Source organism: Neopsephotus bourkii, unplaced genomic scaffold (assembly GCF_033783945.1).
Source record: "Neopsephotus bourkii isolate Nb327-2 ecotype Australia unplaced genomic scaffold, CSIRO-AGI_Nbou_v1 NB_1328, whole genome shotgun sequence".
Classification (NCBI taxonomy): Eukaryota; Metazoa; Chordata; class Aves; order Psittaciformes; family Psittacidae; genus Neopsephotus; species Neopsephotus bourkii.
Window position 1 is genome coordinate 2,222,546 of NW_026901808.1, and position 16,207 is coordinate 2,238,752.

At 38.9% G+C, this 16,207-nt stretch overlaps 1 protein-coding gene across 4 annotated transcripts in view; it reads left to right on the forward strand.

Annotated features, from left to right (window-relative positions):
* Positions 1–16,207, forward strand: part of SRPK2 (SRSF protein kinase 2) — a 148,960-nt gene that overhangs the window by 29,209 nt on the left and 103,544 nt on the right. The gene's annotated exons all lie outside the window — the stretch shown is intronic.

Sequence of the window (16,207 nt, forward strand, 5' to 3'; positions counted from 1 at the left end):
CACAGTCACTGGAAAAAAACAATACGTTTGTCTTTTGAATGAACTTCTGTGTCAATAAAACAAATTTATCCTGATACTTACTGGGCATGATCATAGTTGAATGGTTGGACCAGATGATCTTGAGGTCCCTTCCAACCTCGTATTCTACATTTCTATGACAAGAGTCTAGTTTTTGAGGAACTGCATGCAGTATAGCTGAGATGAGAGAAAAGCAGTGCTTCAACAGTGTCATCAGTGCCAGGTGTCCTCTGCAGCATTTTGCTTACAAAGACAGAGAAGGCAGCATTATAATCGGTCTGCCTTGTGGAATACCAAATAAGATGAGTAATGATTTTTTTAAAGCAGTAAAGTAAACTGTTAAGTAGCAGGGATTACTGGAGGGATTTAGTGTTAAACATGGACTGCGGTAAAATACTGATTTTAACCTTTTCCCACTGCACTGCCTACTGAAAGTTTTCATTAAGGGTTAGCGTGTACTTTGTCAAAATGAGTCTTACAGGGCAGAACTTAGGTCAGTGATAAACATCCTCTTCTTTTGAACAGCTGGTCTAGCTCTGTTGGTATAGCAAGGCTGAAATGGTTCTTTCTCAGCATTGGAAACCTGTGATGAAACCTCCTGTGAGATCTCCAAACCTGGGAGACACTGAACTGACTGAGAAGGTCTGATGGATTGAAATGAATGGTATTTAACGAGTAATAATTGTTTCAGGTAGCTCTGGGGTATACGCTTTGTGTGAAAAAATGGAAAACACAACTATTCACCATGTTTGTTTTCCTAGTTACTACATAGCTATTAATGTATAGTTTTCAAATTCAGTAGGAGTTCCCTGGCTTTTGAGCCAGTCACAGCAATGCCAGAGGATAACAAAGTTATATGAGAAAATGAACCCAGCCTGATAAAGTTGCCATCAGAAAAAAATAAAATTGCTTTGTTTTGAATTTGTATTTATGATTTTTCTCCAGACTAAAGGGTTGAGCTTCATCTCTAGTGTTCAGATTTTGGCAAAAGTGTGTCTCTAATGTTATCCTGCTGTTGTTACCTAATCTGTGCTGTCTTTGAGGAAAAAAAAAATCCTTTAAAAATTATCTAATTAAATATTTCCACACAACATAAAAGAGATTAGTGGTCTGAAATGTGTTTTCTCTGAGCATATTCTCTCTGAGTGGATCTCAAGAGGTGAACATGCAGCTTAGGAACACATGGATAGTCTGAGTGGTATACAAAATAGTCTAAGGACTAGGCAAAAAAAAAGGAATAGTTGACATGATTTAAGAACACATACTCAGAATTGAGTGAGGAAAGACAAGTAACAGCCTGCCAGAGGGCTTAAACTGTGATTCTGGCTAATAACGCCACGTGTGAGTAATACATGCAGATCACAGGTTTGCTTTTGGCATGTGTTAGCTGCTAATGATGTGCAGGGTTTTATCTGTCCTTGCATGGCCTAAGTGCAGTTCAGCCTTGCCAAAACCCCTTTAACTGGCAAGTAGGGCTAGATCTTAGCTGTAAACTTTCACAACTTTAAGACAAAATTTATGAAAATATCATCAATCTGAAATACTTGATTGCAGTGGGTGTTCCAAGGACAAGAGGGAGGAGGAAGGTCCTCTTCATACTGACGAAAGCTAGAGCTTTGCATGACAAGCAGTATTGAAAAACCAGTTTAGGCTAGAAGCTCTGGCTTGAGCAGAGACCTTAATAACGATGAAAAACATGCCAATGTTGCCCTGGCTTTCAAACAAAGTAATCAATAAAGGGAACCTTCTTTACAGAGGCAAAAATAGGCTACGCCCCAGTTGCTGTACACTGAGATTTTCAGAGCTAATACCTAACAGTTGGGTACTTCTGGTATTTGTAGCCTTGTAATGACTAAGAGTCCCACTCCTGTGTGATCCCTCTGCTATTTCAGGCTGTTTTGCAGAACACTGATAACCCCATCTTGGAGGAGAGGTTAAAAGGGAAAAAAAAAAATTGTGAAGTAGAGAGAAACAAGTCATATTTTGTTGACTGGTTTCTGTGATGCTGTGCCAGAAATGCACAGAAAGTAGTGCAAGGTGGTTGTGTTTTATGTATTTATTTTTAAAATCTGATTAAAAGTATCTCACACAACTGTACTTGCTCGGACACTTTAGCATGCCTGTGCTGTTGTCAGGAGTGTACTACAGAGATGCCTGGGTTCGCTTTGCTACCAAACTGTATGCATGGCAGTATGTAGGCCATGAGACAGCCAGGTTAGCTTCTTTGAAGATACATACGTGTTTTGACACAAGGTTAATTGGCAGAGTAAATTCATACTGTGTGTGACATAGCTTAATAATAAGAGCTAGCTGCAGTTTAGATAATATTTTCAATTTAGTGATCACACTTTTGTCTTCAATTATAACTGTGTATTATCTATACTTTAAGGTATCTGCATAATTTATTTCAGTATCAGCATAATAAAAGTGGTAAGTTTGAACTGAAAGACACTATATGTCAGCCCTTTGTGGGGTAGGCTTTGCTCCACAGCAGAAAGTGCTATCTTTGTTCATTGGCCTTCTTTCTCTTTTGACTGTTGCTTGGATTGTGGAACACTGATTTTTCCATCATTCAGCCACCTCCTACTAGACTTGTTAAAATCTTAGTTCAATGAATGGCTACAGGACTAAGTCTTTTATTAACTGTTCCGTTCAGTCACTTTTTGATTGTTGTTTGCTAAAATGTGCCCCACTGTAAGATAGTGAAGCCCTTCCAATGAGTAGCAATTTGAGGATTGTGTCTCAAACCTGCTGTTTGTCTAAAACCTTGTCTTCTGATATTGATTCACAAGATCATACATTAACTCGCAATATGGTTTTTGCTTCAAAGTTTAAAAGAAGAATATAAAATGCACAGCTGAGTTGAAAAGAGTCAATAATGGTTGGATGTGGCTTTCAGAGTCTTTCAGAGCCTGGCCCTGGTTGCAGAACATGGACCCTGACCGTACCTGCTCTGGAGTACTTTCACTCTGGGGACAATACAGTGGCTCCATTGATAGCTCTCTTGTACTGATGACTATAACAGTATGTTTATTCCCACTGGAATTTTAAATTCTCTGGAGCAGGAAGTAAAAATACTGATTCTGCAGTGGCCCTCCTGTAGGATTTAAGAGTTTGGTTTGATGACCAGAAGTTTCATGTGTATAGAGACTTAGAGCCATATAGGGCTGAAATGTTCTTATAGTCCTGTACGTATCTTTAAATCCACAAATATGTAATTTTATCAGCCTGAACAGAGTTACATCACTGAAATTTCCATGTGCTGTTCTGTATTTCATTGTTTATCTTGCCATAAGACTTTAATTATTTAGCATCTGTGTTACTTTACACAAATATGAAGATAAGAATGAGAATGAATGAAATCCAGCAGGAATTCCTGTTTGAGTTTGTTCCCTGTCTAGTTTTTTAAACTTTTTTTTTTTTTTTTTTTTTTTTTGGCTAACATGCCCATGCTCTTTTCTTTCAGTTCTTAAAGAAAAGTGTTTTGCTTTATCTCCACTGGTACTCTTCCTGATTTGTTGTGCCTTTCCTGCCTCCAAACTTAATCATATCCATGTTATTTTCTTTTTCAAAGAATAATAAGTGTTAATGTGATTGATGGCTTGCCTCTATATATGGGAATTTATGTGCTAATGTAGCTATATTAGTACCTGTTCTAAACCTCTATCATATGTGGATTGCAGTGAAAAATAGCAATTTTAAAACATTTCGAGCATCTTAAATTTGTGAACATCTGAGTGACACCACTGTAAAATAAACAAACAAGCTGTAGTATTACTTCCCTGTGTATACCTTATGGAAGGGAAGTGAGTCAGTCTAATACACAAAGAAGGCTGACATTAAATGATATTTTAATCCCATGTTAAATCACAACAGGAATTGTTAACTAAATAGGTGAAGATTATGTGCACTGATACAGCTACCTGAATCCATCCCATCATGTGGATGTCTGCAGTGGAGGTGTCTATGTCCGATATGGTTATCCAGACTTCTTCATTATCCTTGGAGAGACACTGGCACTTGGCAGGATTCATCTTGTTTGGGGTTAGATGAACCCTATCCTGAACTTCCCACTTTCTCATTTACAGGAGAAGGAGCCCATGGTAATTCAAAGGTGGGCACAAACAGAATTTGTTTAAGCAGTCTAAACGTTAGTGGTTGAAAAATATCATTGTGCATTTTCAGTCAGTTCCTGCAGAACAAGTTACCACAGGAAGGCAACTTCTCTCTTTAAAAATAATGCTGATATCCTCGATGTCTCCATAGTACTCTAGGGATTTATACACTACGGATGCTGGTTTGACAGCTTTTGAAACTGTTCCAGCTAGATTTTTAAGAGGCTGTTTAGACATAGCCAAGTGTAATGTAATTTACGCTTTCTTACATACTCCTGGATCTGGCTTTATCTAGTCACTTGTGTACTTTCTCAAGCAGATCAACAAAGAAACAAAATAATTCTAATAATTATCCTTTGAGGATAAAGCAAGCCTGGATATTTTGTCACTTTCAGTCACTTTTCCTGTTCATATTTTGAAGTGAAAATAAACCAGGGCAGTGTTAAATCTTGCTGTCACTTTATTCCTGCTGGAGGAGTGGTTTGATGACTCACATCAATTGGGAGTTTTTCCAGTTTTAACACAGCATTTGGGGGTGTTGCATATTTAAAAAAAAAAAAAAAAAGAAAAAAGGCAAAAAAAGCAAGCTCCTCTTCCATGTCTTCTAGTAAAATGAGCATGAAAAAATAACAGCAAAATAAGCAAAAGTCTGAAAAAGATTCTGTTTTCAAATGTATGTTTTACTTTTTATGTCCATGATGTCATTCTACTGTCTTATTCATAAGTTTGGGGTTTTATTCATGGGCAAAAGCTGAATTCCTAATGTAAAAAAGTGGATGCTACGAGTTCTCTAAATATGTTGTGGACTCTCTTAAAATAGGTACAAATTGCACCTGGTATCTCACATTTTCCATTGTATAGGAACCTCCAAAATGTGATTTTTAAATGTCAGGTGATGGGTTCAGCTCACAGACCTGCCACTTCCTCAGCTGCTCCTGTTGTTGCTTAGCGGCTTGTTGGAGTAGAAGGAGCAGTGCAGGGTGGGGGGCAGTAGTAACCTGCTTGCTGTCATGTCCCTTTTGCAGGAGAAAGGAAGGGTGTGCCATTTTCCAGTATGTATTCTGGTGTATTGTGTAGACAGTGCATAGAAGAGCACAAGTTGATCTTTAAAATATTCAAAGTGCTCTTGCCTTCCTTCCCCTAAACAACCACACATCAGCTCACTTTAGTTGAGCACATTTGCTACATTCAGTGTTTTCCCTTGCAAGATTTAGTCCTCGTCTTTTTTAAGTTTGCTGTTCTTCCTACACTCTACTGAGCTTTCTCATCCTTCTTTGTCTGCTCTCTTCATCTATCTCTTTTTGCCCTGGCAACACCTTTTCTCTGATCGTTATTCTCTTTACCTTCTCCCAGAATTTTTTGCTTTATTTTTTTCCTGCTTCATTTTTCTCTGCTCTCCGTGGTTTCTGCTAATTGTATTTTGCGCCCTGTGTCTCCCAACAGTCTGCTCTCGCATGTCTTTTTCTTCATGTAGTTCCTAATTAACATTTGGAGGTAAATTGGTGATTCTTACGACTTGACAAAATGACATTGTTTAGAATCGACTTGTAAGGTTGGCTCGTTTTCTGTTGCTTATTACTTCATGTTATCCTTCCTCTTTATGCATATATAAAAGTATCTCATGACGGGTGTTAAATACCAGGAGCACATAAAGATTCTATAAATTTATTTACATTCTAGGTTTCCTGTCAGTAGGGTGAAGTAGCAATGGCATTTAAAATACATATAATCGTTGAAGTGTGTTTCCTTCATTGTAAGGGAGCCAGAATGATCACAAGGAGGCTTTGTTTGGGCTAGACTTGGCCAGCCCTGTTGAAACTTGACTGATCTGGTTTTCAAGCATGTATCTTCCATGACTGTAAACTTGGATACTTTAGGGAATGGTGAACAGGATACTGAATATGAAGAGAATCCAGATAATTTGACTGCTCTTCCATGAGGTTTTTATTTTTATTTAACAGAGTTTTCTGTTTACCCCGTGTTTATATAAAGGGAAATTCTCAAAGGATGGACCCTTTCTTTGAGCCCTAAGCGAAACCTAAAGTAGCAGACCGAGTATTACGTGCCAGTCTGTTTTGCTTTGTTCTTCCCATTTTCCTTTTCCTTTTGATGTCTTTATGACTATTTGTGTTGGTCTGTTTTTTTTAAACAAAGTTTCTTTTAGTTCCTGTAGGAGTTATTTTTCTGAAAGACATAACTGACTGTTGGCAATCTGTGCAACATTGTGCATTGTTTAAGTGTTGCTGTAACAGCTGCCAAAATTAGGACGATGTTGTTGAAACCTAAATTTATAGATGCTTCTTGCCAGCAGTGAAGTCAAAGCGTTTTGCATTGCTCACGTATGCAGGGAAAGACTGAATGTACCGGAGTTCTAACTCGGTGGTTTGAAGAAGAAATTGGCCGGGTATGGACATGTTTAAGTGACATCATTTGCTGACTCATTAGATGCCAGCCACCAGGGCTCAGACCTGGTAGCATTGCAGGGGAGGAGAAGGCTGAGTGACAAACATATACACTTTTAGTGGCATCGCTCAATGAAATCCACTTCATACCGTGTAGGAGAAGATGGGAGGAAAGGAAGAGCCATGACGAGCTACTGAATGATGTCACCACACATTTGCAGGGTGGATGGTGATGACTCACGACCTACGTCACTGTGGCTTCACTGCAGAAAAAGCTGTTTGTAGCCAGCTTTTAAACGAGGAAATACCCGGGTTCTCATGTAGTTGCCGAATAAGCAATGGGGAAGTCAGATGGAGAAGGGGAGAGGGTGTGAAAAAAAAAAAAGGTAGAACTGAAAGAAATCCTGAAAGTCTTAATGCTCAAGAGGTGAGCTTCCAAACCACCAAAGCACATTGAATTTTTCATCAGCAATAGCTGATTGTGATATCATTTAGATGACAAACTAATGGGGGGGGGGAAAGGCGGTGGTGATGTAAATAACTTTACCAACTGCAAGATCACATCTCATGTCTGGACAGACCTCTGCTTTATATAAATACCTCCATTATTGTGGTTACCTTTAACTCCCTTCTTTCCTATGGAAATATTTTGTTTCTAGCAGCCAGAATGTTTTCTGATAAGAATCTTTAAAATTTCTTATTCCATTTCTTAAGTCTCCCAGTAGAAGTTTGAAGATCACTTTCCAGTCAATTGTTGTTGTTGTTGCGTAAGAATAATGTTGCTTTAAAAAAATCAACATGGCATTTCTTTGAAGAACAGAGCAAGAGCAAAAGGAAAGCAAGGGGATATTTTTTTACAAGTATCTGCATGTGTGTGTTGTATGTTGTATCTATAAAATCGAAAATACTCCTCATGGAAGCCCTTCAGAATGAGCTTTCATAGCTCTCCCTTAACTGGAAGCACCTCATACATTTTTTTTTTCCATTTGTGTGAGCATAGTGTGTTTTTTCCTACACATGTATTTTTCAATACATGTATAAATTATGCTGTAATTATGTTATAAAACAGGCACATGAAGATTTAAAGGTATTTCTGTTCCTTGCAAAAAAGAAAATGTAAATAGAAGACTGTCCTTTAAGATTTTGTCTAAGTGCCAGGTTATCAGTGTTAGGGTGTTCAGCGTTTGTATCAGCTTCAGTAAAGACTTCCCTATGTTACTATTATGTCCACCCTCAGCTAGGGAGAAGCCCAATAGAAAAATATCCAGTGGCTTTTCATGTTGCAGTGTAAATCCGGGACACTGGCAACCAAAGAGTGAAAATGGTATACATGAGAAACACACTTGAAATATAATTAGAAGGTTCCTCCTTTCGTGGGCACATGCACTGCATGCATGTTTAAAATTTGTCATCAGTACAATTTTATCTCCAGTAATAATTTTCAAATATAATTTTTCTGTATAATAGCTTGACTAAAAATACTGTTTCTGAAAGCTTAAACTTACTCAAGATGTGATGTAAGAATAGGCAGATCTACTAGCTAAAAATTAAAAAAGATGCTATATTATGGAGAACCATATTTCTCAGGTACGATTGTTAACAGCTTTACTGTTGCTGTGATGATTTCCTTCTGTAGACTGTATTTGGGCTTTTTTTCTTTCATTGGCAATGGTTATGGAAGCAGGAAGGCAGATCCCCATGTGAGAAGCAGGTATGATTACAGGTAGCACATGTGTGTTTCAGATGCCTGGAAAGTGGTGGTGTTCCATGTTAAGTTTCTTCTGCTTTCTTCACCTCAGAGATAACAAAAGTAGTGTGTGCAGGAGCCACAGTCCAAAGCCAGTTCCTTGCCATAATTGATGTTGGTCTGACAGGCTCTAACAGAGGACTTCAGTGTCCTTCAAGAGTTTGTATTGGCCCTTCAGTTGTTTTTTCAGTAAGAAACAAGCTGCAAGGAGCATGCTGAAGAATGGCTAACTGGTTGGATACAGAATTTCAAGGTGGTTGTAATATTGGGAAGGTTGCTGTGAGACAAAGCCTTAATACTTCGTTCAGTGCTGTTGGTGATTCCCAGAACCTTCACTGCACAGTGGACAGGCTTATTTACACAGAAGTTGTACAGTGTCGAAATGAAGGAACTATAGGTAAAGCCAGATGGATATTGGGTGTTATTTGGCAAGCGTGGCATAGTAAGACAACATCAGTGTCTTAGGTTTGGCAGTTTTAATGGCAGCTGATGATGCCTTTCCTGCTGTCTTCCACATATGCTCTCATTCTTTCTTCTTGTAAAAAACCTATTTTGTTTCATGATGTTTTTTGTTTGTTTGGGGTTTTGTTGTTTTTGTTTCCCCCGCCTTGCCACTTTCCTTGTAAACAGTAAGGAACATCTTAACTGAAGTTTGACAGGGGCAGCTGTGTTCCTGAAGAGTTATGCTTTGGATAGATGATCACCACATGGGCCCATGTCCCAGTGGGACACAACTTCAAGCTGAAGTGGAGAGGTTTTTGGCTTGCTTTGTGTTCAGGATGACAGATACTTTTTTGATGGAGCTTTTTCTGAGAACAGTTTGTGTTCTTTACAAGGCCAGGAAAGGTGAAACAAGTCCTGTCTCTTGTTCTAGGGGAACAGAGCTGCAAACGTCATCTTTACAGCTGAGAATTCAAGGAGTATAAGAGCCTGATGATCTGCAGGATAAGGAATGTCAAAAACCTTGAAAAGAGTATTTGGAAAAGCCAGTTATGTAGATGCTGTGGTGATGATCACAATGTAAAAGCATTCTGTCACTATCCTGTCCAAATATCTCAATTTAAAAATGTTTCTACTGTAAGGATTCCTAAATGTGAAAACTGAAACAAAAAGTAAAACCAGAAAGCTTTTTGGAACAGTGAATGATAAATAAGGAGAAATTCTAGCCTGGAGTTTAAGGTTATAACATGTCTTCAATAATTGTGACCCAGTTTAAACCTTCTGGGTAAATCGTGTAGCTTCATCTCCTAGGAGAGGCAGGAATCAGAATGTGTGCAAGATTTTATGAGTCATTGCTTTAGATTTCAGAAAGTAACATATGCTCGACTCAGTCCGGATGAATAGAAACCTGTTTTGTTATTTTTTTTCTTATGACTGGAATTTAATTTGTCATTTTGCAACATTAGAGCAATTTATTTTTTTCCCATAAATTTTGAAGAAAAAGCATATAACAAATGAGTGGAAAAATAATAGTATTTGAAAATTTGAATAGTGCTTAAGGCATTTAGGCAATATGTAGACCTGAAAGAAAATGCTATTATTGAAAGAATCTTAACACAGTAACAATTGTACACTAGATTGTAAAAGGAATACATTAGAAGTATTTCAAACTAGAAATCAGAAATTACCCATTCTGTACAGTGAGTTAAGACAATAAAGATACTGTATGTAGTTGGGTGTGAGAAACTTATCAAACCGTTATTATGCCAGAGATTGAATTTCTTTCAGCTTTGGTAGAAAAGCTGACCATGCACACTCAGTAAACCATTTGGCTTGCTCTGGACAAGGTTTAGGAAAAACAGCTCATTATTTATTGTTTTAACTAGCACTAGTATCTTCTTAAACTACTGTGTTTAGCAACCTTATGTACAACTGTTTCTACGTGAAGCTGTTCTGTGGCTAGTAACAGGAAGCAATGGGCAGCTGATTTTAAAGGACAGGAGGATGCATTTGAAAAACTTCCTGAATATTTTGAGGGTGGGGTTTTTTCCCCCTGGAATGAAGAAATTTATAGGAATAACATGTTTTGCAACAACTTGCAAGAAATGTTCTCAACTCTGTCCCTGTCCCTTCCAAACAAAACTTTCTCATGAAGGTTAAATACATATAAATAATAAAGTTACCACAACATAAATCATATAAACAATATAATATGAATAATGTTGATATATATATATTTAAATACATAAATAGTTAGAGAATGAAAAGTGCAATCATATTTGGTTTTAATAATGTTTTCTTTGTGTTTTACTGGTATTTATCCTGAGAAGTAGTTAAACAAAAAGAAGTTTAAATTTTCTGTTTTTTTTTTTTTTTTTTGAAGAATGGCTTTTTGTCCAACTGCAGAATTCCAAACAAACTTTGGGCAGAGCTGGTTATTGGCCTGAGAGGGGAGCAGGGAGGGAAAAGCCACAACTTGCATCTGGTACAGCAAATGCTGCAGACCCAGGAGAACTACTGGAAGGAAGAACTCCTCTTAATGTCATATTTTTGTTTCAGTCAGCACTTTGTTAATGAATAGTACAGCCTGGCAAAAGATTAAATGCCAGCTTATGTCAACATGGCTTAGTTTAAGTTATGTGGGTGACTTAACCTATGTATTTGAATTTCTTTTTAAGTTTAGCTGTTTCCCTGGGTTTATAATGGGCCATTTTTAGAGTAATTGTGGCATATCTTAATGCTTTTCTTCTTTAATACCTAGTGCTTCCTCAAGTTTATCTATAAACTTCCTTCAAAGATTTATATATATAAACAAGAAAGCTCAATAATTTGACTGTGTTAAAAATTCTTCAGAGGTATTAAGTATGTGACTAGGCTGTGTATTTATGTATTTGGAAACTAAATATTTAAACAAGTGAAAGGCAAATTTATCTGTGTATTTTGCATGCCTTTTTTTCCTTTCAGAGAAGCAGAAACAAATCTGACAGTATGGGGGATGTTATCACAGTATCACAGTATGTTAGAGATTGGAAGGGACCTCAAAAGATCATCTAGTCCAATCCCCCTGCTGGAGCAGGAACACCTAGATAAGGTTACACAGGAACGTGTCCAGGCGGGTTTTGAATGTCTCCAGAGAAGGAGACTCCACAACCTCCCTGGGCAGCCTGTTCCAGTGTTCCGTCACCCTCACTGAGAAGAAGTTTCTTCTCAAGTTTAAGTGGAACCTCTTGTGTTCCAGTTTGTACCCATTGCCCCTTGTCCTATCATTGTTTGCCACTGAGAAGAGCCTGGCTCCATCCTCGTGACACTCCCCCTTTATATATTTATATACGCTAATAAGGTCACCCCTCAGTCTCCTCCAAACTATAGAGACCCAGCTCCCTCAGTCTTTCCTCATAAGGGAGATGCTCCACTCCCTTAATCATCTTAGTTGCCCTGCGCTGGACTCTCTCCAGCAGGTCCCTGTCCTTCTTAAACTGAGGGGCCCAGAACTGGACACAATATTCCAGATGCGGTCTCACCAGGGCAGAGTAGAGGGGAAGGAGGACCTCTCTCGACCTACTAACCACCCCCCTTCTAATACACCCCAGGATGCCATTGGCCTTCTTGGCCACAAGGGCACAGTGTCGGCTCATGGTCACCCTGTCGTCCACCAGGACCCCCAGGTCCCTCTCCCCTACACTGCTCTCTAACAGGTCGTTCCCCAATCTATACTGGAACCTGGGGTTGTTCCTGCCCAGATGCAGGACTCTACACTTTCCCTTGTTATATTTCATCAAGTTATTCCCCGCCCAACTCTCCAGCCTGTCCAGGTCTCGCTGGATGGCAGCACAGCCTTCTGGCGTGTCGGCCACTCCTCCCAGCTTAGTGTCATCAGCAAACTTGCTGATAGTACACTCAATTCCCTCATCTAAATCATTGATGAATATATTAAATAATACTGGTCCCAGTACCGACCCTTGAGGCACTCCACTAGATACAGGCCTCCAACTAGACTCCGCCCCATAGACTACAACTCTCTGGCTTCTCTCCTTCAGCCAGTTCACAGTCCACCTCACTACCCGATCATCCAGACCACACTTCCTCAATTTAGCTGCGAGGATGCTGTGGGAGACCGTGTCAAACGCTTTGCTGAAGTCAAGGTAGACCACATCCACCGCTCTGCCATCATCCATCCACCGTGTTATTTCCTCATAAAAGGCTATGAGATTGGTCAAGCATGACTTCCCCTTGGTGAAGCCATGTTGACTGCCCCTCATAACCCTCTTATCCTTGATATGCCTTAAGATGGCACCAAGGATAAGGTGTTCCATCACTTTCCCAGGAATGGAGGTGAGGCTGACCGGTCTATAGTTACCCAGGTCCTCCTTCTTGCCCTTTTGTTCTCAAGCTTCTGGTTTCCACCCTGAGATCTCCTGCAGTGCATGTTTCCTTCCTAGAGTGTTCCGTTCCTTTCTGTATTCCGTGCTTTCCCATGTCCTCCTTACAGTGAAATGAAGTTTTAAAATGATAGTATTAGTGTTGCCCTTTTTCTTGAATAAAAACCCATTGTTCAGTAAGTTCTCTCAATGAATGGTCTTCCAGTTCCCTCTGCAAAACAAGGAACAGCTACCATTAAAGGTATATGCTGACCTTCAGATTGGCTTTTGCTTCCATTTGTATTAATAAACAGTGCTAAACAGCAGGCAGTGCCACCCGGGTGAAAGATGTCTGTCTTTAAGAACCAGGGTAGGCTTATCTCTTGGGTATTAACAGGGGGTGCAGCCATTTTGGAGGATAACAGATTTTCCTCACAGTATTTTCTAACCCCAGGTCAGGTATGGAAAACTCAGTTTGGAAGGATAGCAGTGATATCACTATGAATGTATTCATAGAATCATAGAATAGTTAGGGTTGGAAAGGACCTTAAGATCATCTAGTTCCAACCCCCCTGCCATGGGCAGGGACATCTCACACTAGACCATGTCACCCAAGGCTCTGTCCAGCCCGGCCTTGAACACTGCCAGGGATGGACCATTCACAGCTTCCTTGGGCAATCCATTCCAGTGCCTCACCACCCTTACAGTAAATAACTTCTTCCTTATATCTAACCTGAACTTCCCCTGTTGAAGTTGAAACCCATTCACCCTTGTCCTGTGCTACAGTCCCTGATGAAAAGTCTCTCTCCAGCATCCTTGTAGGAATGTTCTTTAAAAGTACCCGAGTAGATGATTCCAGTAGTGTTTGAAGTATAACTGAAATGTGTTTCTGTGTACCTGAGGTTGCCAGGGGAAGACCAGATGCAACCTATGGTTTCTTAAGAAAATAAAAAAAAAAGTGTATGTGTGTGGGAAGACTTGGTCCTGTGTCCTGACATATCTGCTATACAGAAAATGGAAGAAGAGCACTGAACCTACTAGTTTATGACCAGCCTAGATTAACAAAATTTGGATTAGTTTATGTACTGATTAAAAACTGGGTATATTTTTTTTGCATCTGTTTAGTATAATGTTTATTTTAAAAGGGATGTATGGAATTTTGTGTGTCAGGAATTTGGTATGTTTACATCACAATAAATTGAAAGCAGTATATTCAGCTGCTGCTTCTTCTCTCCCCTTTTCTCTAAAGGAAATAAATAAGAGGGAAAAAAAAGAAAGCTGTATTGAGTTCTGCAACAGTGTTCTCTGCCCTGGATAAACTTAATATGTGCACTTTCAGTAAGATATTTTAATCTTGACTGATGAGTATGTTGTAAACCTGTTTGTGATAGATATGATTAAGTTTTTAGTGAAACAAAGACTTAAGTCAGTTGACTTTGAAATACTATATCTACTGGTATGTCATAAGGAACAGTTTGTGCAGTGTTCTGTATGTTGTTTACCATGTCTGCACTTTTCCATCTGTGCTTAAGTAGCAGCTAAGTTTTGGGGTTGTTTTGTTGTGTTTTTTTTCTTTGCCGCAGGGATCTCTTGGTGTTTTCTTTTACTGGTAAAACCAAACAAAACTCCAGGCTAGACCTGCTTCCTGTTCTTTTTTTCCCCCAGATCATGTGTATTTTCCTCAGAGGTTCCCAGTTTCCATATCAGATTTTTTTGTATTGTTCTTTCACATCATTGAAAGAAAACAGTTTCTCTTCTTTGGGTTGTCTTGAGAGTTTTTCCCCCTTATCCTTACTGAGGCAGTTTGTTCTAGATTCGTAGAAGCTTTAGGCGTCTTGGAGCCTTTGGCATGGTGTTCTCCTCCAAATCCCCATTGAGTTTAGAAACTTCCAGTATCTCTTTGTAGGGCTCTTCATTTTTCCAAGCCTCTGGTCTCCTCTTTTTTTGGCAGAGCAAATGACCTCTCTCAAAAAGGAGATACCTTCCCATTTTAACTTGTATTTTATACCTTGTTCTCTGATCTAACCCACAACTACACCTGAACATCTCAGAGGGGGCAAACAACTGACCTAAAAAAAAACCCCAAAAGGCTGAGCACAGATTCCTGTAAATGGTTAATCTCTTCTTTGCTTTGGTTTAAAAAAATAAAAATGTGATGATTATGAAGCCATTTCGGGCAGTGCAGAGTCTTTCTGAGCTTGTTTTTTGTTTTCATTCAATTGCAGCTTGAATAGTACAGCTTTAGAGACTTAGTGTGTCTGCTTTGCTCAGGCCTTGGATGAGCGCCAGTTGTCCAGTTGTCTGCCACTTTGTCTGTACACAACGTAAAGTCACTCAAAAGCACATGAAGCAACTGAGAAGTTGGTGACAGTGATACTGCTGCCCATACCTGAGTTGGTTATTATTTTGTACCTTGGGAAGTTCATTGTATTAGCTGCTGCTTTGACACTGCAGGCACTGATTTCCATTCATTTTTTTTTTTTCAGACAGAGTGTTATGATCTATTCCTCTGGATGTGGTTCTACTGACAGTGCCATCTTTTTGTTGCCTCTGAAATTAGGACAGACCAAAACCCTTCAGTGAGAACTTAAGTGTTGGCTTAAGCAGAGGTTCACTGTATATCTGTGAGCTAATCAATAACTAATAAAAAATTCAGTAACTCATAAAAGCCATTAAAGGTGGTGTTCATTGAATTCATAACATAGCCCAGCATTTACCCCTGTGCCACAGCACTAGAATTTTTTATTTTACTTGGAGGTTAACAACTATTACTGTGATTTGCATTCTCTGGGCTGCAAAGGCTGGTTGAGTGGCTGGTAGGATAAGCAGAATTTGAAGGATTTTCCCTTTTTTTTTATTCGGACTTGAGATGCAATCTGTACTAATAAATTCCGTAAAAGAACACAGATTTCGGGACATGTAATTTATAAATAATCATACTGAAGAAGTGATAACATTGATATTTCTGCAGCCTTTTTTCTCTCCTGGCCTAAAAGGCACTTAGTATAAAACTCATCTGTTGTGTTTTGGTGAAATTATTTCCAGGATGCGTTTTGTATCAGAAGTGATAATGGTGGTATTTGACTTACCTTGGGAGTACAGTATGGATGTGTACAGATGTGCTTTTGGAAATGAACCAAATGGGTCCACTTGCAAAAATCTCAGCAGAGACAAAATATAGGTAAATCCCAAGTAAGAAAATATTTCAAATTCACAGGAGAGAGGCAAAGGGGAAGGAAAGAAAGAAAAACCTCAAAACCTTGTAATGGAGGTTTTATCAACCTTTGGAATGGAACACTCGTTAATGATGTAAGAATTTTTCTGTGATGTCTCATTGCATTTAAGTTCTTATTGCTATGTTAAATCTTTGGTGCCACTCAGTTTTACTTGACAAAAGTAGAACTTAATTTTGTGTTGGAATACCATTGGAGAGAAATGTCCTTGGGCATCTCTTAGCGCATCCAGGCACTTCCAAGTTTGAACTGAAGTAGCTTATGTCTTCAGTTTTGTTTTTAACATCTTGTAATGAGTTGCAATAAAGTATGTAAGTGTAATAATCTCTACTCATCTATGGAAAAGCCTGTCTAGAGGCTTGTTTCTGGACTGGATCAGTTGGTAACTTTATTC